General features: G+C 43.9%; 1 pseudogene; it reads left to right on the top strand.

Moving 5' to 3' along the window:
- The first annotated feature begins 17,317 nt into the window (after nt 1–17,317).
- Nucleotides 17,318–24,744, top strand: LOC133361629 (zinc finger protein 721-like; annotated as a pseudogene).
- Nucleotides 24,745–25,983: the final 1,239 nt, after the last annotated feature.

A 25,983-nucleotide genomic window follows, 5' to 3' on the forward strand; every position in this document is an offset into this window, starting at 1 on the left:
CAACCCATATGAGACTAGGCTCGAAGGAAAGCTGTCTCGGGTGTGGACCAATCAACTTCAAGGACAGTGCACATTATCAGAGTTATGTTCTTTTGTTTGTATTATGACTGCAGGTATTGCGGTCTATGCAAACATGACTCCTTGCAAAAAGGTGTCAGTTTTGTTGCCAGATAGAAGGGTAAAGAACCAATTATCATATTTTTACTGGCAAATGAGGTCCCCATAGTGTAGATGCTTGCCCCGAGCTCTCATACTCTGATGGTGCATTGTCCTTGAGTTGTGCGCCTTTTGGCGTCATCTGGTCCAACCCATATGAGACTAGGCTCGAAGGAAAGCTGTCTCGGGTGTGGACCAATCAACTTCAAGGACAGTGCACATTATCAGAGTTATGTTCTTTTGTTTGTATTATGACTGCAGGTATTGCGGTCTATGCAAACATGACTCCTTGCAAAAAGGTGTCAGTTTTGTTGCCAGATAGAAGGGTAAAGAACCAATTATCATATTTTTACTGGCAAATGAGGTCCCCATAGTGTAGATGCTTGCCCCGAGCTCTCATACTCTGATGGTGCATTGTCCTTGAGTTGTGCGCCTTTTGGCGTCATCTGGTCCAACCCATATGAGACTAGGCTCGAAGGAAAGCTGTCTCGGGTGTGGACCAATCAACTTCAAGGACAGTGCACATTATCAGAGTTATGTTCTTTTGTTTGTATTATGACTGCAGGTATTGCGGTCTATGCAAACATGACTCCTTGCAAAAAGGTGTCAGTTTTGTTGCCAGATAGAAGGGTAAAGAACCAATTATCATATTTTTACTGGCAAATGAGGTCCCCATAGTGTAGATGCTTGCCCCGAGCTCTCATACTCTGATGGTGCATTGTCCTTGAGTTGTGCGCCTTTTGGCGTCATCTGGTCCAACCCATATGAGACTAGGCTCGAAGGAAAGCTGTCTCGGGTGTGGACCAATCAACTTCAAGGACAGTGCACATTATCAGAGTTATGTTCTTTTGTTTGTATTATGACTGCAGGTATTGCGGTCTATGCAAACATGACTCCTTGCAAAAAGGTGTCAGTTTTGTTGCCAGATAGAAGGGTAAAGAACCAATTATCATATTTTTACTGGCAAATGAGGTCCCCATAGTGTAGATGCTTGCCCCGAGCTCTCATACTCTGATGGTGCATTGTCCTTGAGTTGTGCGCCTTTTGGCGTCATCTGGTCCAACCCATATGAGACTAGGCTCGAAGGAAAGCTGTCTCGGGTGTGGACCAATCAACTTCAAGGACAGTGCACATTATCAGAGTTATGTTCTTTTGTTTGTATTATGACTGCAGGTATTGCGGTCTATGCAAACATGACTCCTTGCAAAAAGGTGTCAGTTTTGTTGCCAGATAGAAGGGTAAAGAACCAATTATCATATTTTTACTGGCAAATGAGGTCCCCATAGTGTAGATGCTTGCCCCGAGCTCTCATACTCTGATGGTGCATTGTCCTTGAGTTGTGCGCCTTTTGGCGTCATCTGGTCCAACCCATATGAGACTAGGCTCGAAGGAAAGCTGTCTCGGGTGTGGACCAATCAACTTCAAGGACAGTGCACATTATCAGAGTTATGTTCTTTTGTTTGTATTATGACTGCAGGTATTGCGGTCTATGCAAACATGACTCCTTGCAAAAAGGTGTCAGTTTTGTTGCCAGATAGAAGGGTAAAGAACCAATTATCATATTTTTACTGGCAAATGAGGTCCCCATAGTGTAGATGCTTGCCCCGAGCTCTCATACTCTGATGGTGCATTGTCCTTGAGTTGTGCGCCTTTTGGCGTCATCTGGTCCAACCCATATGAGACTAGGCTCGAAGGAAAGCTGTCTCGGGTGTGGACCAATCAACTTCAAGGACAGTGCACATTATCAGAGTTATGTTCTTTTGTTTGTATTATGACTGCAGGTATTGCGGTCTATGCAAACATGACTCCTTGCAAAAAGGTGTCAGTTTTGTTGCCAGATAGAAGGGTAAAGAACCAATTATCATATTTTTACTGGCAAATGAGGTCCCCATAGTGTAGATGCTTGCCCCGAGCTCTCATACTCTGATGGTGCATTGTCCTTGAGTTGTGCGCCTTTTGGCGTCATCTGGTCCAACCCATATGAGACTAGGCTCGAAGGAAAGCTGTCTCGGGTGTGGACCAATCAACTTCAAGGACAGTGCACATTATCAGAGTTATGTTCTTTTGTTTGTATTATGACTGCAGGTATTGCGGTCTATGCAAACATGACTCCTTGCAAAAAGGTGTCAGTTTTGTTGCCAGATAGAAGGGTAAAGAACCAATTATCATATTTTTACTGGCAAATGAGGTCCCCATAGTGTAGATGCTTGCCCCGAGCTCTCATACTCTGATGGTGCATTGTCCTTGAGTTGTGCGCCTTTTGGCGTCATCTGGTCCAACCCATATGAGACTAGGCTCGAAGGAAAGCTGTCTCGGGTGTGGACCAATCAACTTCAAGGACAGTGCACATTATCAGAGTTATGTTCTTTTGTTTGTATTATGACTGCAGGTATTGCGGTCTATGCAAACATGACTCCTTGCAAAAAGGTGTCAGTTTTGTTGCCAGATAGAAGGGTAAAGAACCAATTATCATATTTTTACTGGCAAATGAGGTCCCCATAGTGTAGATGCTTGCCCCGAGCTCTCATACTCTGATGGTGCATTGTCCTTGAGTTGTGCGCCTTTTGGCGTCATCTGGTCCAACCCATATGAGACTAGGCTCGAAGGAAAGCTGTCTCGGGTGTGGACCAATCAACTTCAAGGACAGTGCACATTATCAGAGTTATGTTCTTTTGTTTGTATTATGACTGCAGGTATTGCGGTCTATGCAAACATGACTCCTTGCAAAAAGGTGTCAGTTTTGTTGCCAGATAGAAGGGTAAAGAACCAATTATCATATTTTTACTGGCAAATGAGGTCCCCATAGTGTAGATGCTTGCCCCGAGCTCTCATACTCTGATGGTGCATTGTCCTTGAGTTGTGCGCCTTTTGGCGTCATCTGGTCCAACCCATATGAGACTAGGCTCGAAGGAAAGCTGTCTCGGGTGTGGACCAATCAACTTCAAGGACAGTGCACATTATCAGAGTTATGTTCTTTTGTTTGTATTATGACTGCAGGTATTGCGGTCTATGCAAACATGACTCCTTGCAAAAAGGTGTCAGTTTTGTTGCCAGATAGAAGGGTAAAGAACCAATTATCATATTTTTACTGGCAAATGAGGTCCCCATAGTGTAGATGCTTGCCCCGAGCTCTCATACTCTGATGGTGCATTGTCCTTGAGTTGTGCGCCTTTTGGCGTCATCTGGTCCAACCCATATGAGACTAGGCTCGAAGGAAAGCTGTCTCGGGTGTGGACCAATCAACTTCAAGGACAGTGCACATTATCAGAGTTATGTTCTTTTGTTTGTATTATGACTGCAGGTATTGCGGTCTATGCAAACATGACTCCTTGCAAAAAGGTGTCAGTTTTGTTGCCAGATAGAAGGGTAAAGAACCAATTATCATATTTTTACTGGCAAATGAGGTCCCCATAGTGTAGATGCTTGCCCCGAGCTCTCATACTCTGATGGTGCATTGTCCTTGAGTTGTGCGCCTTTTGGCGTCATCTGGTCCAACCCATATGAGACTAGGCTCGAAGGAAAGCTGTCTCGGGTGTGGACCAATCAACTTCAAGGACAGTGCACATTATCAGAGTTATGTTCTTTTGTTTGTATTATGACTGCAGGTATTGCGGTCTATGCAAACATGACTCCTTGCAAAAAGGTGTCAGTTTTGTTGCCAGATAGAAGGGTAAAGAACCAATTATCATATTTTTACTGGCAAATGAGGTCCCCATAGTGTAGATGCTTGCCCCGAGCTCTCATACTCTGATGGTGCATTGTCCTTGAGTTGTGCGCCTTTTGGCGTCATCTGGTCCAACCCATATGAGACTAGGCTCGAAGGAAAGCTGTCTCGGGTGTGGACCAATCAACTTCAAGGACAGTGCACATTATCAGAGTTATGTTCTTTTGTTTGTATTATGACTGCAGGTATTGCGGTCTATGCAAACATGACTCCTTGCAAAAAGGTGTCAGTTTTGTTGCCAGATAGAAGGGTAAAGAACCAATTATCATATTTTTACTGGCAAATGAGGTCCCCATAGTGTAGATGCTTGCCCCGAGCTCTCATACTCTGATGGTGCATTGTCCTTGAGTTGTGCGCCTTTTGGCGTCATCTGGTCCAACCCATATGAGACTAGGCTCGAAGGAAAGCTGTCTCGGGTGTGGACCAATCAACTTCAAGGACAGTGCACATTATCAGAGTTATGTTCTTTTGTTTGTATTATGACTGCAGGTATTGCGGTCTATGCAAACATGACTCCTTGCAAAAAGGTGTCAGTTTTGTTGCCAGATAGAAGGGTAAAGAACCAATTATCATATTTTTACTGGCAAATGAGGTCCCCATAGTGTAGATGCTTGCCCCGAGCTCTCATACTCTGATGGTGCATTGTCCTTGAGTTGTGCGCCTTTTGGCGTCATCTGGTCCAACCCATATGAGACTAGGCTCGAAGGAAAGCTGTCTCGGGTGTGGACCAATCAACTTCAAGGACAGTGCACATTATCAGAGTTATGTTCTTTTGTTTGTATTATGACTGCAGGTATTGCGGTCTATGCAAACATGACTCCTTGCAAAAAGGTGTCAGTTTTGTTGCCAGATAGAAGGGTAAAGAACCAATTATCATATTTTTACTGGCAAATGAGGTCCCCATAGTGTAGATGCTTGCCCCGAGCTCTCATACTCTGATGGTGCATTGTCCTTGAGTTGTGCGCCTTTTGGCGTCATCTGGTCCAACCCATATGAGACTAGGCTCGAAGGAAAGCTGTCTCGGGTGTGGACCAATCAACTTCAAGGACAGTGCACATTATCAGAGTTATGTTCTTTTGTTTGTATTATGACTGCAGGTATTGCGGTCTATGCAAACATGACTCCTTGCAAAAAGGTGTCAGTTTTGTTGCCAGATAGAAGGGTAAAGAACCAATTATCATATTTTTACTGGCAAATGAGGTCCCCATAGTGTAGATGCTTGCCCCGAGCTCTCATACTCTGATGGTGCATTGTCCTTGAGTTGTGCGCCTTTTGGCGTCATCTGGTCCAACCCATATGAGACTAGGCTCGAAGGAAAGCTGTCTCGGGTGTGGACCAATCAACTTCAAGGACAGTGCACATTATCAGAGTTATGTTCTTTTGTTTGTATTATGACTGCAGGTATTGCGGTCTATGCAAACATGACTCCTTGCAAAAAGGTGTCAGTTTTGTTGCCAGATAGAAGGGTAAAGAACCAATTATCATATTTTTACTGGCAAATGAGGTCCCCATAGTGTAGATGCTTGCCCCGAGCTCTCATACTCTGATGGTGCATTGTCCTTGAGTTGTGCGCCTTTTGGCGTCATCTGGTCCAACCCATATGAGACTAGGCTCGAAGGAAAGCTGTCTCGGGTGTGGACCAATCAACTTCAAGGACAGTGCACATTATCAGAGTTATGTTCTTTTGTTTGTATTATGACTGCAGGTATTGCGGTCTATGCAAACATGACTCCTTGCAAAAAGGTGTCAGTTTTGTTGCCAGATAGAAGGGTAAAGAACCAATTATCATATTTTTACTGGCAAATGAGGTCCCCATAGTGTAGATGCTTGCCCCGAGCTCTCATACTCTGATGGTGCATTGTCCTTGAGTTGTGCGCCTTTTGGCGTCATCTGGTCCAACCCATATGAGACTAGGCTCGAAGGAAAGCTGTCTCGGGTGTGGACCAATCAACTTCAAGGACAGTGCACATTATCAGAGTTATGTTCTTTTGTTTGTATTATGACTGCAGGTATTGCGGTCTATGCAAACATGACTCCTTGCAAAAAGGTGTCAGTTTTGTTGCCAGATAGAAGGGTAAAGAACCAATTATCATATTTTTACTGGCAAATGAGGTCCCCATAGTGTAGATGCTTGCCCCGAGCTCTCATACTCTGATGGTGCATTGTCCTTGAGTTGTGCGCCTTTTGGCGTCATCTGGTCCAACCCATATGAGACTAGGCTCGAAGGAAAGCTGTCTCGGGTGTGGACCAATCAACTTCAAGGACAGTGCACATTATCAGAGTTATGTTCTTTTGTTTGTATTATGACTGCAGGTATTGCGGTCTATGCAAACATGACTCCTTGCAAAAAGGTGTCAGTTTTGTTGCCAGATAGAAGGGTAAAGAACCAATTATCATATTTTTACTGGCAAATGAGGTCCCCATAGTGTAGATGCTTGCCCCGAGCTCTCATACTCTGATGGTGCATTGTCCTTGAGTTGTGCGCCTTTTGGCGTCATCTGGTCCAACCCATATGAGACTAGGCTCGAAGGAAAGCTGTCTCGGGTGTGGACCAATCAACTTCAAGGACAGTGCACATTATCAGAGTTATGTTCTTTTGTTTGTATTATGACTGCAGGTATTGCGGTCTATGCAAACATGACTCCTTGCAAAAAGGTGTCAGTTTTGTTGCCAGATAGAAGGGTAAAGAACCAATTATCATATTTTTACTGGCAAATGAGGTCCCCATAGTGTAGATGCTTGCCCCGAGCTCTCATACTCTGATGGTGCATTGTCCTTGAGTTGTGCGCCTTTTGGCGTCATCTGGTCCAACCCATATGAGACTAGGCTCGAAGGAAAGCTGTCTCGGGTGTGGACCAATCAACTTCAAGGACAGTGCACATTATCAGAGTTATGTTCTTTTGTTTGTATTATGACTGCAGGTATTGCGGTCTATGCAAACATGACTCCTTGCAAAAAGGTGTCAGTTTTGTTGCCAGATAGAAGGGTAAAGAACCAATTATCATATTTTTACTGGCAAATGAGGTCCCCATAGTGTAGATGCTTGCCCCGAGCTCTCATACTCTGATGGTGCATTGTCCTTGAGTTGTGCGCCTTTTGGCGTCATCTGGTCCAACCCATATGAGACTAGGCTCGAAGGAAAGCTGTCTCGGGTGTGGACCAATCAACTTCAAGGACAGTGCACATTATCAGAGTTATGTTCTTTTGTTTGTATTATGACTGCAGGTATTGCGGTCTATGCAAACATGACTCCTTGCAAAAAGGTGTCAGTTTTGTTGCCAGATAGAAGGGTAAAGAACCAATTATCATATTTTTACTGGCAAATGAGGTCCCCATAGTGTAGATGCTTGCCCCGAGCTCTCATACTCTGATGGTGCATTGTCCTTGAGTTGTGCGCCTTTTGGCGTCATCTGGTCCAACCCATATGAGACTAGGCTCGAAGGAAAGCTGTCTCGGGTGTGGACCAATCAACTTCAAGGACAGTGCACATTATCAGAGTTATGTTCTTTTGTTTGTATTATGACTGCAGGTATTGCGGTCTATGCAAACATGACTCCTTGCAAAAAGGTGTCAGTTTTGTTGCCAGATAGAAGGGTAAAGAACCAATTATCATATTTTTACTGGCAAATGAGGTCCCCATAGTGTAGATGCTTGCCCCGAGCTCTCATACTCTGATGGTGCATTGTCCTTGAGTTGTGCGCCTTTTGGCGTCATCTGGTCCAACCCATATGAGACTAGGCTCGAAGGAAAGCTGTCTCGGGTGTGGACCAATCAACTTCAAGGACAGTGCACATTATCAGAGTTATGTTCTTTTGTTTGTATTATGACTGCAGGTATTGCGGTCTATGCAAACATGACTCCTTGCAAAAAGGTGTCAGTTTTGTTGCCAGATAGAAGGGTAAAGAACCAATTATCATATTTTTACTGGCAAATGAGGTCCCCATAGTGTAGATGCTTGCCCCGAGCTCTCATACTCTGATGGTGCATTGTCCTTGAGTTGTGCGCCTTTTGGCGTCATCTGGTCCAACCCATATGAGACTAGGCTCGAAGGAAAGCTGTCTCGGGTGTGGACCAATCAACTTCAAGGACAGTGCACATTATCAGAGTTATGTTCTTTTGTTTGTATTATGACTGCAGGTATTGCGGTCTATGCAAACATGACTCCTTGCAAAAAGGTGTCAGTTTTGTTGCCAGATAGAAGGGTAAAGAACCAATTATCATATTTTTACTGGCAAATGAGGTCCCCATAGTGTAGATGCTTGCCCCGAGCTCTCATACTCTGATGGTGCATTGTCCTTGAGTTGTGCGCCTTTTGGCGTCATCTGGTCCAACCCATATGAGACTAGGCTCGAAGGAAAGCTGTCTCGGGTGTGGACCAATCAACTTCAAGGACAGTGCACATTATCAGAGTTATGTTCTTTTGTTTGTATTATGACTGCAGGTATTGCGGTCTATGCAAACATGACTCCTTGCAAAAAGGTGTCAGTTTTGTTGCCAGATAGAAGGGTAAAGAACCAATTATCATATTTTTACTGGCAAATGAGGTCCCCATAGTGTAGATGCTTGCCCCGAGCTCTCATACTCTGATGGTGCATTGTCCTTGAGTTGTGCGCCTTTTGGCGTCATCTGGTCCAACCCATATGAGACTAGGCTCGAAGGAAAGCTGTCTCGGGTGTGGACCAATCAACTTCAAGGACAGTGCACATTATCAGAGTTATGTTCTTTTGTTTGTATTATGACTGCAGGTATTGCGGTCTATGCAAACATGACTCCTTGCAAAAAGGTGTCAGTTTTGTTGCCAGATAGAAGGGTAAAGAACCAATTATCATATTTTTACTGGCAAATGAGGTCCCCATAGTGTAGATGCTTGCCCCGAGCTCTCATACTCTGATGGTGCATTGTCCTTGAGTTGTGCGCCTTTTGGCGTCATCTGGTCCAACCCATATGAGACTAGGCTCGAAGGAAAGCTGTCTCGGGTGTGGACCAATCAACTTCAAGGACAGTGCACATTATCAGAGTTATGTTCTTTTGTTTGTATTATGACTGCAGGTATTGCGGTCTATGCAAACATGACTCCTTGCAAAAAGGTGTCAGTTTTGTTGCCAGATAGAAGGGTAAAGAACCAATTATCATATTTTTACTGGCAAATGAGGTCCCCATAGTGTAGATGCTTGCCCCGAGCTCTCATACTCTGATGGTGCATTGTCCTTGAGTTGTGCGCCTTTTGGCGTCATCTGGTCCAACCCATATGAGACTAGGCTCGAAGGAAAGCTGTCTCGGGTGTGGACCAATCAACTTCAAGGACAGTGCACATTATCAGAGTTATGTTCTTTTGTTTGTATTATGACTGCAGGTATTGCGGTCTATGCAAACATGACTCCTTGCAAAAAGGTGTCAGTTTTGTTGCCAGATAGAAGGGTAAAGAACCAATTATCATATTTTTACTGGCAAATGAGGTCCCCATAGTGTAGATGCTTGCCCCGAGCTCTCATACTCTGATGGTGCATTGTCCTTGAGTTGTGCGCCTTTTGGCGTCATCTGGTCCAACCCATATGAGACTAGGCTCGAAGGAAAGCTGTCTCGGGTGTGGACCAATCAACTTCAAGGACAGTGCACATTATCAGAGTTATGTTCTTTTGTTTGTATTATGACTGCAGGTATTGCGGTCTATGCAAACATGACTCCTTGCAAAAAGGTGTCAGTTTTGTTGCCAGATAGAAGGGTAAAGAACCAATTATCATATTTTTACTGGCAAATGAGGTCCCCATAGTGTAGATGCTTGCCCCGAGCTCTCATACTCTGATGGTGCATTGTCCTTGAGTTGTGCGCCTTTTGGCGTCATCTGGTCCAACCCATATGAGACTAGGCTCGAAGGAAAGCTGTCTCGGGTGTGGACCAATCAACTTCAAGGACAGTGCACATTATCAGAGTTATGTTCTTTTGTTTGTATTATGACTGCAGGTATTGCGGTCTATGCAAACATGACTCCTTGCAAAAAGGTGTCAGTTTTGTTGCCAGATAGAAGGGTAAAGAACCAATTATCATATTTTTACTGGCAAATGAGGTCCCCATAGTGTAGATGCTTGCCCCGAGCTCTCATACTCTGATGGTGCATTGTCCTTGAGTTGTGCGCCTTTTGGCGTCATCTGGTCCAACCCATATGAGACTAGGCTCGAAGGAAAGCTGTCTCGGGTGTGGACCAATCAACTTCAAGGACAGTGCACATTATCAGAGTTATGTTCTTTTGTTTGTATTATGACTGCAGGTATTGCGGTCTATGCAAACATGACTCCTTGCAAAAAGGTGTCAGTTTTGTTGCCAGATAGAAGGGTAAAGAACCAATTATCATATTTTTACTGGCAAATGAGGTCCCCATAGTGTAGATGCTTGCCCCGAGCTCTCATACTCTGATGGTGCATTGTCCTTGAGTTGTGCGCCTTTTGGCGTCATCTGGTCCAACCCATATGAGACTAGGCTCGAAGGAAAGCTGTCTCGGGTGTGGACCAATCAACTTCAAGGACAGTGCACATTATCAGAGTTATGTTCTTTTGTTTGTATTATGACTGCAGGTATTGCGGTCTATGCAAACATGACTCCTTGCAAAAAGGTGTCAGTTTTGTTGCCAGATAGAAGGGTAAAGAACCAATTATCATATTTTTACTGGCAAATGAGGTCCCCATAGTGTAGATGCTTGCCCCGAGCTCTCATACTCTGATGGTGCATTGTCCTTGAGTTGTGCGCCTTTTGGCGTCATCTGGTCCAACCCATATGAGACTAGGCTCGAAGGAAAGCTGTCTCGGGTGTGGACCAATCAACTTCAAGGACAGTGCACATTATCAGAGTTATGTTCTTTTGTTTGTATTATGACTGCAGGTATTGCGGTCTATGCAAACATGACTCCTTGCAAAAAGGTGTCAGTTTTGTTGCCAGATAGAAGGGTAAAGAACCAATTATCATATTTTTACTGGCAAATGAGGTCCCCATAGTGTAGATGCTTGCCCCGAGCTCTCATACTCTGATGGTGCATTGTCCTTGAGTTGTGCGCCTTTTGGCGTCATCTGGTCCAACCCATATGAGACTAGGCTCGAAGGAAAGCTGTCTCGGGTGTGGACCAATCAACTTCAAGGACAGTGCACATTATCAGAGTTATGTTCTTTTGTTTGTATTATGACTGCAGGTATTGCGGTCTATGCAAACATGACTCCTTGCAAAAAGGTGTCAGTTTTGTTGCCAGATAGAAGGGTAAAGAACCAATTATCCTTAAGGGTCGCCTCAGACACCAGGTGTGTAACCAGGAGTTATACGTGTCGAGCATGTTATGGCACGAGTGTATTGCTGGTACCAACCTCCTAGAAAAGTTGGGGCTCAGCGTGCAGCCCCGCCGGCGATGTGCCACCGTGGAGGGCAGCAGGGAGCAGATTCCTTTCTTGGGACAAGAGCCGGGTTGCCCTCGCTTCGAGCCCGTGGCCGCTATCCTGGCGTCGGCCGTCACCGTCGGCATTGGTGTTCCACTGGGTTTTCCGTTTGTCTCCCAAACCTAAACTCAAAATATAGTTGGAGGTGGTCAAACAGTGCAATGCAGGACCCTCATGAAACATAATCTTTAACTGCTAAATAAGAAATTAAATTGGGAAACCCTCAAACACAGTACACTTTTTTTATTTTACCAGGTGAGGCCATCTGAGCTGCATAGCTCTTTTTCAGAATCGACCTGGACACAAATGATAGCTCAGCTTAGTAGGTTATAATATGGAAATGTTTTGCAGCAAAATTCTTAAAATGCATGTTTCTAAATGTGGAGAAAAATCAATGCCACTACAGGGAGAGAGAAAAAATAAAAAATGTAAACTGCAATTATAAATGCGTCAGGGTTGGAATCGAACTCACGCAAGCAGAGTACGCTCACGGAGTACACTCACACAAATGAGTACACTCGCTCACTCGGATTATTTTTTCTCCGGGTCCTTCGATTTTCCCCTCCACATTTAGTAACATGCATTTAGATTATTTGGCTGCTATAATCTTCCACGTTTAAAGCCATTTCGTTGAGCTATCATCTATGGCCAGGTGGCTTCTGACAAAAAATCTAACAGCTCTGTGAGCTTTGGTTGGTAATATAAAATAGTTTACATCATTGGAACCTCATTTGCCAGTAAAAAATATAATTGTTTTTTTTACCCTTTTATCTGGCAACAAAACTGACACCTTTACGAGGAGTCATGTTTGCATAGACCACAATACCTGCAGTCATAATGAAAAAAAACATAACTCTGATAATGTATGCACTGTCCTTGAAGTTGATTGGTCCACACCCGAGACAGCTTACCTTAGAGCCTCGTCTCACATGGTGTTGGACCAGATTACGCCAAAAGGCGCACAACTCAAAGACAATGCACCATCAGAGAAACTAGGCTCTAAGGAAAGCTGTCTCAGGTGTGGACCAATCAACTTCAAGGACAGTGCATACATTATCAGAGTTATGTTTTTTGTTTGCATTATGACTGCAGGTATTGTGGTCTATGCAAACATGACTCCTCGTAAAAAAAGGTGTCAGTTTTGTTGCCAGATAAAAGGGTAAAAAAAACTATTATCATAAAAATAGTTGATAATTGGTTCTTTACCCTTCTATCTGGCAACAAAACTGACACCTTTTTGCAAGGAGTCATGTTTGCATAGACCGCAATACCTGCAGTCATAATACAAACAAAAGAACATAACTCTGATAATGTGCACTGTCCTTGAAGTTGATTGGTCCACACCCGAGACAGCTTTCCTTCGAGCCTAGTCTCATATGGGTTGGACCAGATGACGCCAAAAGGCGCACAACTGAAGGACAATGCACCATCAGAGTATGAGAGCTCGGGGCAAGCATCTACACTATGGTGACCTCATTTGCCAGTAAAAATATGATAATTGGTTCTTTACCCTTCTATCTGGCAACAAAACTGACACCTTTTTGCAAGGAGTCATGTTTGCATAGACCGCAATACCTGCAGTCATAATACAAACAAAAGAACATAACTCTGATAATGTGCACTGTCCTTGAAGTTGTGCGCCTTTTGGCGTCATCTGGTCCAACCCATATGAGACTAGGCTCGAAGGAAAGCTGTCTCGGGTGTGGACCAATCAACTTCAAGGACAGTGCACATTATCAGAGTTATGTTCTTTTGTTTGTATTATGACTGCAGGTATTGCGGTCTATGCAAACATGACTCCTTGCAAAAAGGTGTCAGTTTTGTTGCCAGATAGAAGGGTAAAGAACCAATTATCATATTTTTACTGGCAAATGAGGTCACCATAGTGTAGATGCTTGCCCCGAGCTCTCATACTCTGATGGTGCATTGTCCTTGAGTTGTGCGCCTTTTGGCGTCATCTGGTCCAACCCATATGAGACTAGGCTCGAAGGAAAGCTGTCTCGGGTGTGGACCAATCAACTTCAAGGACAGTGCACATTATCAGAGTTATGTTCTTTTGTTTGTATTATGACTGCAGGTATTGCGGTCTATGCAAACATGACTCCTTGCAAAAAGGTGTCAGTTTTGTTGCCAGATAGAAGGGTAAAGAACCAATTATCATATTTTTACTGGCAAATGAGGTCACCATAGTGTAGATGCTTGCCCCGAGCTCTCATACTCTGATGGTGCATTGTCCTTCAGTTGTGCGCCTTTTGGCGTCATCTGGTCCAACCCATATGAGACTAGGCTCGAAGGAAAGCTGTCTCGGGTGTGGACCAATCAACTTCAAGGACAGTGCACATTATCAGAGTTATGTTCTTTTGTTTGTATTATGACTGCAGGTATTGCGGTCTATGCAAACATGACTCCTTGCAAAAAGGTGTCAGTTTTGTTGCCAGATAGAAGGGTAAAGAACCAATTATCATATTTTTACTGGCAAATGAGGTCCCCATAGTGTAGATGCTTGCCCCGAGCTCTCATACTCTGATGGTGCATTGTCCTTGAGTTGTGCGCCTTTTGGCGTCATCTGGTCCAACCCATATGAGACTAGGCTCGAAGGAAAGCTGTCTCGGGTGTGGACCAATCAACTTCAAGGACAGTGCACATTATCAGAGTTATGTTCTTTTGTTTGTATTATGACTGCAGGTATTGCGGTCTATGCAAACATGACTCCTTGCAAAAAGGTGTCAGTTTTGTTGCCAGATAGAAGGGTAAAGAACCAATTATCATATTTTTACTGGCAAATGAGGTCCCCATAGTGACCCTTAAGGAGTTAAGGGTGACCCTCCCCAGCAGTCCCATCCCATTTCCACTTGCAGTGTGCAGCGCACGATCCGGGGCCTGTCGGCGGCCCACTTCAACCCCGACCACGCTGCAATGTGTTGCACTCACGAGTGACATTACCGCCCCACGTGTCCAGCAGAATCCGGGTTTGCCGCCTGTTCACCTGCCCTTCCACGAGCGACGTGGCCCCCATTATTCCTGCCACCAGCTCCCGCAGCCAGTCACCCGCAGTCGCCGCATTCTGGGGTGTTGTTGTCAATATCTGCGTGGGGGTCATTCGTCACCATTATCATGACAGTTTATTTGTGTTGGGTCCACGTGGATTGCACCCCTCTGTGGTCCCCTCTTTAGGGAGGCCTTGGTGTTTAACCCTGGTGCTTCTCTCGCGCGGGCGATCTGGGGACTGTCTCTCACGAGATGCCCCCATTGGTCGCATAGATAGCACGCACGGGGAAGGGTGGTGGCTCCATAAGAGGTCCCTTGCCTACTTCCCCTTACCCTCCTAAGTGTGCATTTGTTCGAGTTCTGCCTCTTATTGAGATACTCGCCTGGTTAGCCCCCCGACCATGGAGCGTAGCCCTCCCACCTCGGACTGGACTATCTCCGCTGTAGACTGCAGCTTGGTAACATTCAGGTGTACTTGGGTTACCTCCTCGCGTACTTGGGTGGCATGGCCTATACCGGTCTGTATCCCTGCCACCCATCCTGGGGTTGTCTCACGGGATCCCGGAGGCTCCCTCGTCCCCCCCCCCTCACCTCCTCCTCTGGAAGAATACTTGCAATGGTGCTATCCCGTCCCAGCCGTCGGAATTCCGCACGCTCGCGAGCAAATCTCTCACACACACACGTGCGCGTGCTCGGCAAGGGTGCTAAATGGGGGATATGGGCAGTTCGCATCTGGCTGACACCCCGTTGTGCTTGTCAGATGCTGCTGAACTTTCTCGGCGGCAAGGTCATCGATGATCTCGGCAGTGTATCCCGGGCATGCGCTCTGTGTTAGCAAACGTGATTTATTTTCGTGCGCGCTCACTGAGATCCGAAGTGAGAAGTTCACATCGTTGTCGTGGTGGTAGTTGTTGTTTACCCAGGTAGAGCCTCGCTCCTTCTCTGTCTTGTAGGGAGGCCGCTTTGGATTGCACCACTTTTCGATTTCACATTAACATGCTAATTTATTACGTTAACATCACTTGCCCCGGCCACTTCTTTATGACCCTTGGGCTACACCCATTTCAACCTTCTAAAACAGTCTGCCTCAGCAGCAGACCATGCATTTTCTATCAGAGTGTTTTTGTTTGCATTCTGACCACAAGTATTGTGGTTAATGCACACATGATTCCTTGTTAAAGGTTTCAGTTTGGTGTTTTAACATCTTAACACCTGTTTTGTTGCCAGAAAAACAGGGAAAACCTATTCTCATATTTTAGTACTGGAAAAGGTTCCATGATGAAATATTACAGTATATTATAGGTGAGCCGTGCGTGTGCAGAGAGGACAATAAGGACCTGGAAGTTAATTAATTTTGTGGCAAAAATGCAGGCCTGATAATATGTAAGGATAATGTGGTAAATGAGAAAAAATATAGCAGCGGCGGGGTGTTGGAGTGTGCAGGTGTTACAGGTGTTGATGGTGAACAGGTAAGCTAAAAATTGTGTGAAAAACATAACTTACCCTTGAGTACGCATGGAATTTTTGATGTGTGTTTGTTTCATAGTGTTGGCGCAATTTGGTTCTCAAAAAAACACAAAGTCTGCTTTATTTATATACATTTAAACTCATCTTGGAATGTTTTGTATACGGTTTCTCCACATTTATTTCAGTAATTTAGTTTATTGGGAATACAGTACAGTACTTATTTCAATTGTAATGTATATTTTATATGCCGTTTACCTAACCCCATTATTTAGGTCAGGCTTAAATGTTAAATATCGGCATTTTAGCTTTCGCACGGCACTTTCCAAGAATGTAACCTCTACGCCATTCAAGGGGCTGCTGTATTTTTTGTCCATCAGCTATAGTACAGGAGTACGGATTTTCAGCAGAAACTAGATCTCTGCTTTCTTGGTGTAATTACAGCCTATAGTACCATAAAGAGGCTTGGGGTTTTGGTTTGTTTTTGGTTTTCGATGTCTCTGCCTCTTCTCACAATCGTTGAGGATTTTTATGATTTTTGGCTGGCCCATCTAAAGTTGCGTTACCAGGAGTCGGATCCCTTTCTTGTTCAATTTGGCTTGTGGCCGAAATTCCCTCTAGCCGCATGCATTACATTACTTAGCATTTTCAAATAGTTGTGTTTTGAGAAGCTCACAACGACCCTATAAAAAATGCATTTGATACAGTAACAATGATACGCTAATCAATGTCTGGTTATAGTCAAGGGATTATCCCCTGCTGGTCAACCATGTTACGCATGTTGATGATCTGGTCATGGCTACTCAATGATATTGAGTTGGAGAATCGTGTTCTGTACCTGGAGAATTCCATGACGAAATGGGGCCTTGCATATGTTCTACAAAAAGATCACCTCCCTGGGAAAATCTTGACTTAAAGCTTTCGTAACTGCAGGAATTCATATTCTTTGGGTCTTTCGGTTAAGTGACGTGACTTTACCGAAAGACCCAAAGAACACCTCCCTGGGAATTTAATGTCATACAGCACTGCACCTGCTCAGCTCTCCATGAATAATCAGGTCGTTCTACACGTGGTGGAGGAGCTCCTATACCTGGTTAATGTGTTCACGACCAGCTTTGGTTTGGCATCCAAAGTCTCACTTCAAATTGGTCTAGCAGCATTCTTTCATTAGGCTCTGTAACACTACGTGGAAGCTGCTAGGACTTTTTTTACGTACAAAGCTGTGAGTGTCCATCACCAAGGTCTAGTCCATTGCAAAGGTCTCGTCAAAAAACAGGCAATAGTCTACATTATAGACTGCCAATACACTCACCGAGGTTAAGAACCAGGCTACAGTCTACATTCTAGACTGCCAGTACGCTCACCCAGAGGCGTAGCTAGGGGGGGGCAGGGGGGTACATATGTCCCCGGGCGCCAAGGTAAAGGGGCGCCTAAATGAGGCTTACAACGTTACATTATCACTTATTGCGGCGGGCGCGGCAGCCTGAAACTACTGCGCAAATCTACACCTCAACCTAAAAGTTTATATATCCCGCCACACACAGCCTACATTGCATGTAATTACATTTTCTCAGGTCATAAGATTTGTGGATGTGGATTTTCAAAAAATCATTTTTAGGTTATATCGAGATACATGCAAAAGATGCAGCAAGCCTAGAAAGAGTCATCGTCGAGATACTGAAATTTGACAACATACCTCTAGCCGACTGTCGGGCACAATGTTATCACAATGCTGCTGTGATGACTGGGCATATATCCGGCCTTCAACAACGAATATGTGACAAAAATCACAGAGCATTGTTTGTCAACTGTGACAACCACAGCTTAAACTTAGCAGGAGTACACTCAGCTAAACAGGATCCACTTGTCGTCACGTTTTTTGGAACAGTTGAAAGTATATATTTTTCTCTCGTTCAACAATTCGTTGGGAAGAGTTAAAAAAAGCTGTGCCCATCACAGTAAAGCGGGAGTCTGAAATACGCTGGAGTGCACGATCAGAAGCTGTTAAAGCTCTCTATGAAGGAATGGATGAACTAGTAGGGCTGCTAGACAAATTGTCGGAGGACGTAACTATGACGCCTGAAACCAGAAGTGATGCATAACAGTTACAGGCATGCGTATTAAATTTTTACTTCATAGTTTTATTACATTTCTGGAATGTCATTCTTGGAAAAATGTATCGTGTTCAGAAGCGCTTACAGGGTCCTACTATGAATTTCAAGGAAGCAGCAACTGATCTTGAATCTTTGGAGCATGAATTTGTCCAGCTTCGTGATGATTTGAGCCAAGTTGCTGTAAAAAACGCCAAAACAAGATGCACAGCCTGGGGGATCGATGTGGACAGAAGAATTAGGTGACGTCGGAAGATGCCGGGAGAACTGGCACAGATGTCGATGCAATTCGTCGAAATTGCACAGATTTTGGAAATTTCTATGACACCGACATCAATGGCCACGAACTTTTCACAGAATTTGGAGATTGCAAAATGCTACTCGGTAACCGGAATTAAGTTCTACCAGAAACTCCTTTGGATCTCCTTGGTTTTATTGTGTTTTATGGAGACGACATATTTCCGAATTTGCGAATTTCACTGCAAATTTTATTAACAGTAGCAGTTTCAATTGCAAGCTGTGAGCGGTCGTTCAGCAAATTGAAACTTATTTTGTCGTATTTGCGTGCTTCAATGGGACAAGATCAGCGATCTTGCTCTTCTTAGCGTTGAAAGAAAAACATTGGAAAAAACATATTTTGATTACGTGATTGACCAGTTTGCGACAGTGAAATCAAGAAAAAATAATCTTTTGTAGACTGTGTCAACCAGTCTACGACAGTGACTGAGTGAGCCATGTAATATAATTTCTATAAATTAGCTTCTTTATATACAATGTTTCATAAAAAATTGTTATTCCTTATTCGATGTAATAGGAAAATGTGATTAAACGGGGGGGGGGCGCCAATTTTATAGTTCGTCCCCGGGCGCAAAATATCCTAGATACGCCTCTGCGCTCACCGAGGTTAAGAACCAGGCTACAGCCTACATTAGTAGTTTTTTTTTTCTTCTATTCACTTTATTTGTATTATTATTTTCTATCTACATGACTTTACCGAAATAACCAAAGAATATTAATTCTTGCAGTCACGAAAGTTTTAAGTCAAAATTTAACCACCTTTTTACCATGCAAGTGTATGAACATGTGAAGTTTGTATTTGCTGTCAAGTATATTGACTCGATTGAACATGGAGGTTAAATCATAAATATAGTTTATTTTAGTTTTGCTTTGGAAATTTTCATCAGAATGGAAACAGTCAGGAAATTAACACAGCACATATGCAGCTTAAGTTAGATCTGTTCATCCTCGCATTCAAGCCCATCTGAGCCTGGCTTCACACCTCTAAGTTGCAAATGAACATTAATTTATACATTTCTGCATAATACAAATAGTATTCTTTTCAAAAGCCTTTGCTAGGTTAACAATTTTTTTCTTAAATATTCCTGTCGTAGCTAGACAACTGAAATTGTGTGCTTGGAGTTTTTGGTAAACATTAATTTTGAAGACACTAGGGTGTCCAGGCATATTTATGACCATTTGCCCTCGCATTGTGTGCCTTAACAGCCCGTGTGATTAATTGGGGAATCTCTTTCACTATATCATGAAAATATGAATATGTATAGATGTGTAAGTCATGTGTGACTGTGTATATATGCATTCCTCTGTGCCTCAATACTCACATAGATGGTGTGGACATGCTTTTCTGTTTGCAGCTGACGCTCTCTCTGCAGAATTGGCCTGATGGAGCAAAGGCACTCAGCGCAGTTCAGTACAAGAAGGGAACAATGCGACCAGCATGCAAACAGCACGGATCGTACTGGAAACTTGACACAGCACCAGAGAACACACACAGGAGAGAAACACTTAGAGTGCTGTGTGTGTGGGAAGGCATTTTAAGATTCATCTACTCTTAAACAACACCACAGAACACACACAGGAGATAAACCTTTTAAGTGCACTCTGTGTGGGAAGGCGTTTGCAAAGTCATCAAATCTTAAGACCCACCAGAGAACACACACAGGAAAGAAACCTTTCAAGTGCACTGTGTGTGAGAAGGCGTTTGCACAGTCATCGCATCTTCAAAGACACCAGAGAACACACACAGGAGATAACCCCTTCAAGTGCAGTGTGTGTGGGAAGGCATTTTTTGATTCATCTACTCTTAAACAACACCAGAGAACACACACAGGAGAGAAACCTTTTAAGTGCAGTGTGTGTGGGAAGGCGTTTGCAAAGTCATCAATTCTTAAATCACACCAGAGAACACACACAGGAGAGAAACCTTTCAAGTGCACTGTGTGTGAGAAGGCGTTTGCACGGTCATCCATTCTTAAATCACACCAGAGAACACACACAGGAGATAAACCTTTTAAGTGCACTCTGTGTGGGAAGGCGTTTGCAAAGTCATCAAATCTTAAGACCCACCAGAGAACACACACAGGAGAGAAACCTTTTAAGTGCAGTGTGTGTAAAAAGGTGTTTGCACAGTCATCCATTCTTAAATCACACCAGAGAACACACACAGGAGATAAACCTTTTAAGTGCACTCTGTGTGGGAAGGCGTTTGCAATGTCATCAAATCTTAAGATCCACCAGAAAACACACACAGGAGAGAAACCTTTTAAGTGCACTCTGTGTGGGAAGGCGTTTGCAAAGTCATCAAATCTTCAAACCCACCAGAGAACACACACAGGAGATAAGCCCTTCAAGTGCAATGTGTGTGGGAAGGCATTTTTTGATTCATCTACTTTTAAACAACAGAGAACACACACAGGAAAGAAACCTTTCAAGTGCACTGTGTGTGAGAAGGCGTTTGCACGGTCACCAGATGTTCAAAGACACCAGAGAACACACACAGGAAAGAAACCTTTCAAGTGCACTGTGTGTGAGATGGCGTTTGCACAGTCATCACATCTTCAAAGACACCAGAGAACACACACAGGAGAGAAACCCTTCAAGTGCACTGTGTGTGAGAAGGCATTTTCATGGTCGTCATATCTTCAGACCCACCAAAGAACACACACAGGAGAGAAACCTTTTAAGTGCAGTGTGTGTGGGAAGGCGTTTGCACTGTCATCACATCTTCAAAGACACCAGAGAACACACACAGGAGATAAACCTTTCAAGTGCACTGTGTGTGAGAAGGCGTTTGCATGGTCGTTCATTCTTAAATCACACCAGAGAACACACACAGGAGAGAAACCCTTCAAGTGCACTGTGTGTGGGAAGGCGTTTGCATTGTCATCAAATCTTAAGATCCACCAGAGAACACACACAGGAGAGAAACCTTTTAAGTGCACTCTGTGTGGGAAGGCATTTGCAATGTCATCAAATCTTAAGACCCACCAGAGAACACACACAGGAGATAAGCCCTTCAAGTGCAGTGTGTGTGGGAAGGCATTTTTTTATTCATCTACTCTTAAACAACACCAGAGAACACACACAGGAAAGAAACCTTTCAAGTGCACTGTGTGTGAGAAGGCGTTTGCACAGTCACCACATCTTCAAAGACACCAGAGAACACACACAGGAGAGAAACATTTCAAGTGCATTGTGTGTGGGAAGGCGTTTGCACAGTCATCACATCTTCAAAGACACCAGAGAACACACACAGGAGAGAAACCCTTCAAGTGCACTGTGTGTGAGAAGGCATTTTCATGGTCGTCATATCTTCAGACCCACCAGAGAACACACACAGGAGATAACCCCTTCAAGTGCAGTGTGTGGGAAGGCATTTTTTTATTCATCTACTCTTAAACAACACCAGAGAACACACACAGGAGAGAAACCTTTTAAGTGCACTCTGTGTGGGAAGGCGTTTGCAATGTCATCAAATCTTAAGACCCACCAGAAAATACACAAAGGAGAGAAACCTTTTAAGTGCAGTGTGTGTAAAAAGGTGTTTGCACAGTCATCCATTCTTAAATCACACCAGAGAACACACACAGGAGATAAACCTTTTAAGTGCACTCTGTGTGGGAAGGCGTTTGCAATGTCATCAAATCTTAAGATCCACCAGAAAACACACACAGGAGAGAAACCTTTTAAGTGCACTCTGTGTGGGAAGGCGTTTGCAAAGTCATCAAATCTTCAAACCCACCAGAGAACACACACAGGAGATAAGCCCTTCAAGTGCAATGTGTGTGGGAAGGCATTTTTTGATTCATCTACTTTTAAACAACAGAGAACACACACAGGATAGAAACCTTTCAAGTGCACTGTGTGTGAGAAGGCGTTTGCACGGTCACCAGATCTTCAAAGACACCAGAGAACACACACAGGAAAGAAACCTTTCAAGTGCACTGTGTGTGAGAAGGCGTTTGCACAGTTATCACATCTTCAAAGACACCAGAGAACACACACAGGAGAGAAACCCTTCAAGTGCACTGTGTGTGAGAAGGCATTTTCATGGTCGTCATATCTTCAGACCCACCAAAGAACACACACAGGAGAGAAACCTTTTAAGTGCAGTGTGTGTGGGAAGGCGTTTGCACTGTCATCACATCTTCAAAGACACCAGAGAACACACACAGGAGATAAACCTTTCAAGTGCACTGTGTGTGAGAAGGCGTTTGCATGGTCGTTCATTCTTAAATCACACCAGAGAACACACACAGGAGAGAAACCCTTCAAGTGCACTGTGTGTGGGAAGGCGTTTGCACAGTCATCAACTCTTCAGACCCACCAGAGAACACACACAGGAGAGAAACCTTTTAAGTGCACTCTGTGTGGGAAGGCGTTTGCATTGTCATCAAATCTTAAGATCCACCAGAGAACACACACAGGAGAGAAACCTTTTAAGTGCACTCTGTGTGGGAAGGCATTTGCAATGTCATCAAATCTTAAGACCCACCAGAGAACACACACAGGAGATAAGCCCTTCAAGTGCAGTGTGTGTGGGAAGGCATTTTTTTATTCATCTACTCTTAAACAACACCAGAGAACACACACAGGAAAGAAACCTTTCAAGTGCACTGTGTGTGAGAAGGCGTTTGCACAGTCACCACATCTTCAAAGACACCAGAGAACACACACAGGAGAGAAACATTTCAAGTGCATTGTGTGTGGGAAGGCGTTTGCACAGTCATCACATCTTCAAAGACACCAGAGAACACACACAGGAGAGAAACCCTTCAAGTGCACTGTGTGTGAGAAGGCATTTTCATGGTCGTCATATCTTCAGACCCACCAGAGAACACACAGGAGATAACCCCTTCAAGTGCAGTGTGTGGGAAGGCATTTTTTTATTCATCTACTCTTAAACAACACCAGAGAACACACACAGGAGAGAAACCTTTTAAGTGCACTCTGTGTGGGAAGGCGTTTGCAAAGTCATCAACTCTTCAGACCCACCAGAGAATACACACAGGAGATAAACCCTTCAAGTGCAGTGTGTGTGAGAAGGCGTTTTCAGATTCATCTGCTCTTCGACGACACCAGAGAACACACACAGGAGATAAACCCTTCAAATGCAGTGTGTGGGAAGACATTTTTAGATTCATCTACTCTTAAACAACACCAGAGAACACACACAGGAGAGAAACTCTTCAAGTGCAGTGTTTGTGGGAAAGCGTTTGCACATTCATCAAATCTTAAAAAACACCAGAGAACACGCACGCATCAGAAAATCCACAAGAAGTGTAATCTGAAATCAGCTTGTGAAAGTCAAAGTGCTGCAATGACCCCATTGTTCATGAAACAAGAACCAGAAGACAATCCCAGCCTGGACACTTTGAAAGGTATCAAGGTGAAATATGAAGAGGCGAAAGTGAAATGTGAAGAAGTAACAGTGAAGAGCGTAGAAGTGAAGGTTAAATTTGAAGATTATTCAACTCCCAAATCGGACCTTCACATAGATGGAGGCAGTGTGAAACAGGAACTAAATTCTGACTGTGAGGCAGAGCGAGGCAACTCCCAGGAGTTTGTGGATGTGGAGGTGTGGGTGGACTTCTTAGACAATACAAAGTCAAATGGAGATTATTTGGTTCTTTCGGTTAAGTCACGTCTAAAGATAAAATAATAAATTTAATTAAATAATAGCATACGACGTTTCGATTGCAACACAAGCAATCATCATCAGGTATAATGAAATAGCGACATAAAATCTAAGATGTATCTTGGTGATATCTGTCTGCTAATATGTCTGTATAGTTTTCTGGTTAGATTTCAAGTGCATTGTGTGTGCCATAAGAGAGGAGGGGTTGCTGGGGGCTCTCGGATCCTAGGCAGATAAGCCCTCGGTGCCAGGCGCTAGTATCCCAGGCACCCCAAACAGTTAAGCCCCTTGGCGCCACCAACGGGGGGGCTGTGCGTGCTCTGTGGGATATCTGGGGTCGCACACAACCCCACCCCTCGTTGGGGACGAGGCATAAAAGAGGCAGCTCCCTGGCCGATCGGGGCCAGTTGTAGCTCAAGACCCAAGACCAGCCAGCTTAGGACCCTGGACCCCCTCGTCCCGCTTGTCCTTGTAAGGGCCGGGACACTGTGAGGGCCAGTGGTGGGACTCTGGGACTCCCGGCTCTACACCCTTGTAAGGGCGATTTCCGAGGAAGCCAGAGTCCAGACCCGCACCTTGGCTGGGTCGGGTCAATTAGCCTCCCCTAGGGTAATTGCAGCCGGAGGACCCCAGAGCGTAGCCAGAGTAGTGTATCTAGGCTGTGTACCTAGGCTGTACCTAGGCTGTAACAGAGTATCAGGACTGTTGGAGTGTTTTATTGTAATAAAGAAGATACCTCAAGTGTCTCTGGAACCCATTACACATGCATTCCTAAAAGGCCGTGGTATTTATAGTTTGTGTAAAACATTCCTTTGTTTCGTGTAGAGAACGTTCAATGAAAGATGTCTGCCGATCTGTTTTTTCGCAAGGAGGTACTTTAAAGAGCACATTTGAAGGCATCGTGGATTTTTGTTACAGATTTGTATTCTAGCCTAGGTTTTATTGAATTTTAACTTCTATTTAAATAAAACTTTAGATATATCTGTCTGCATTGTGTTGTATGTGTTGGTATTATGAAATTTTGATAAAAATAATAAAAATGAATAATTTTCCGAAAAATGCGCAAATCGCATTAATTATGTTAATGTGTATATTAATATGCATAAATTATGATAATGCGTGTAATTATATGCATAAATTATGATAATCACGGAGATAATCGTAGTAATTTATGCGGAGGCTTGCGATTATGTTAATGTGTGCAGTTATGATAATTTGCTTAGTTTCGTTTATCCAGAGTTATCAATCAGGATAACACGATTATCATCAATTAAACGTTTACCGATTATCCTAGTGTGTGTTATAATATTTTAGGTCTCCATTTTCATATCTCATCGCAGGTAACAGCTCTTATGAATAAGACAGTTTTGCATGGACTTGGAAAGAACACTCGATATGCTTCTGTGATAACAATTTTATTCTAACAAACACGTGACATTCTATCATGCAGGTCAAACATGCGTCAATAATTCATGGGCAAGATTATGCAATTAACTAATATGAAAGACAAAACTTATGCAGTTGCGAAATTATGCAATTATGCAATATGAATAACGAAAACTCTTATGCATTTGACTAAAATGAATGAATAAACACTTATGCATTTAACGAATTGAATGACTAAAAACACTTCTATCAATTGTAACCTCTACTTTTCCTACCAGGCATCTCATTAGTTCGCCCATGTATCGATCACAATCGGCGACTGGTCGAGTTTGAAAACAAGCATGACACACTTCCTATGGCGGTAATATAGCACTTATTATACCCAAGAGGCGAAAGTATATGTCAATAGATTCATCGGCAAGTATAAAAATCCTCTTAACGGAATGTTTGATACAATGGTGGGTGAGGGCGTGTTGCGGGAGAGCTAATCTGGCTCTGTTTTAATTAATTCTTCAGCGAGACTCTTTGACAAAGGAACCGGTTTGACAAGATTTCTCTGTTTCCTTGAGTCTGTATGTGGGGAGCGATACGACCTCTCTGCTGTCTGTGCGAGCAGGAGCTGAGACTTTCTCCGCTGTGAGGTGAGCGGCGGCGCTCGTTCAGAAGACTTTGACTCTTTTTCTCCACGGCGGGATGACGAGTCGGTTTTGGTTGATGCTGGTCGATCTGGGTGTCGCTCGTTGTCGCTCGGTGTCGCTCGTTGTCGCTCGGTGGCGCACGGTGGCGCAAGGTGGCGCACGGTGG

Source organism: Lethenteron reissneri, unplaced genomic scaffold, assembly GCF_015708825.2.
Source record: "Lethenteron reissneri isolate LAM-NWPU_2019-01 unplaced genomic scaffold, ASM1570882v1 scaffold_115, whole genome shotgun sequence".
NCBI lineage: Eukaryota > Metazoa > Chordata > Hyperoartia > Petromyzontiformes > Petromyzontidae > Lethenteron > Lethenteron reissneri.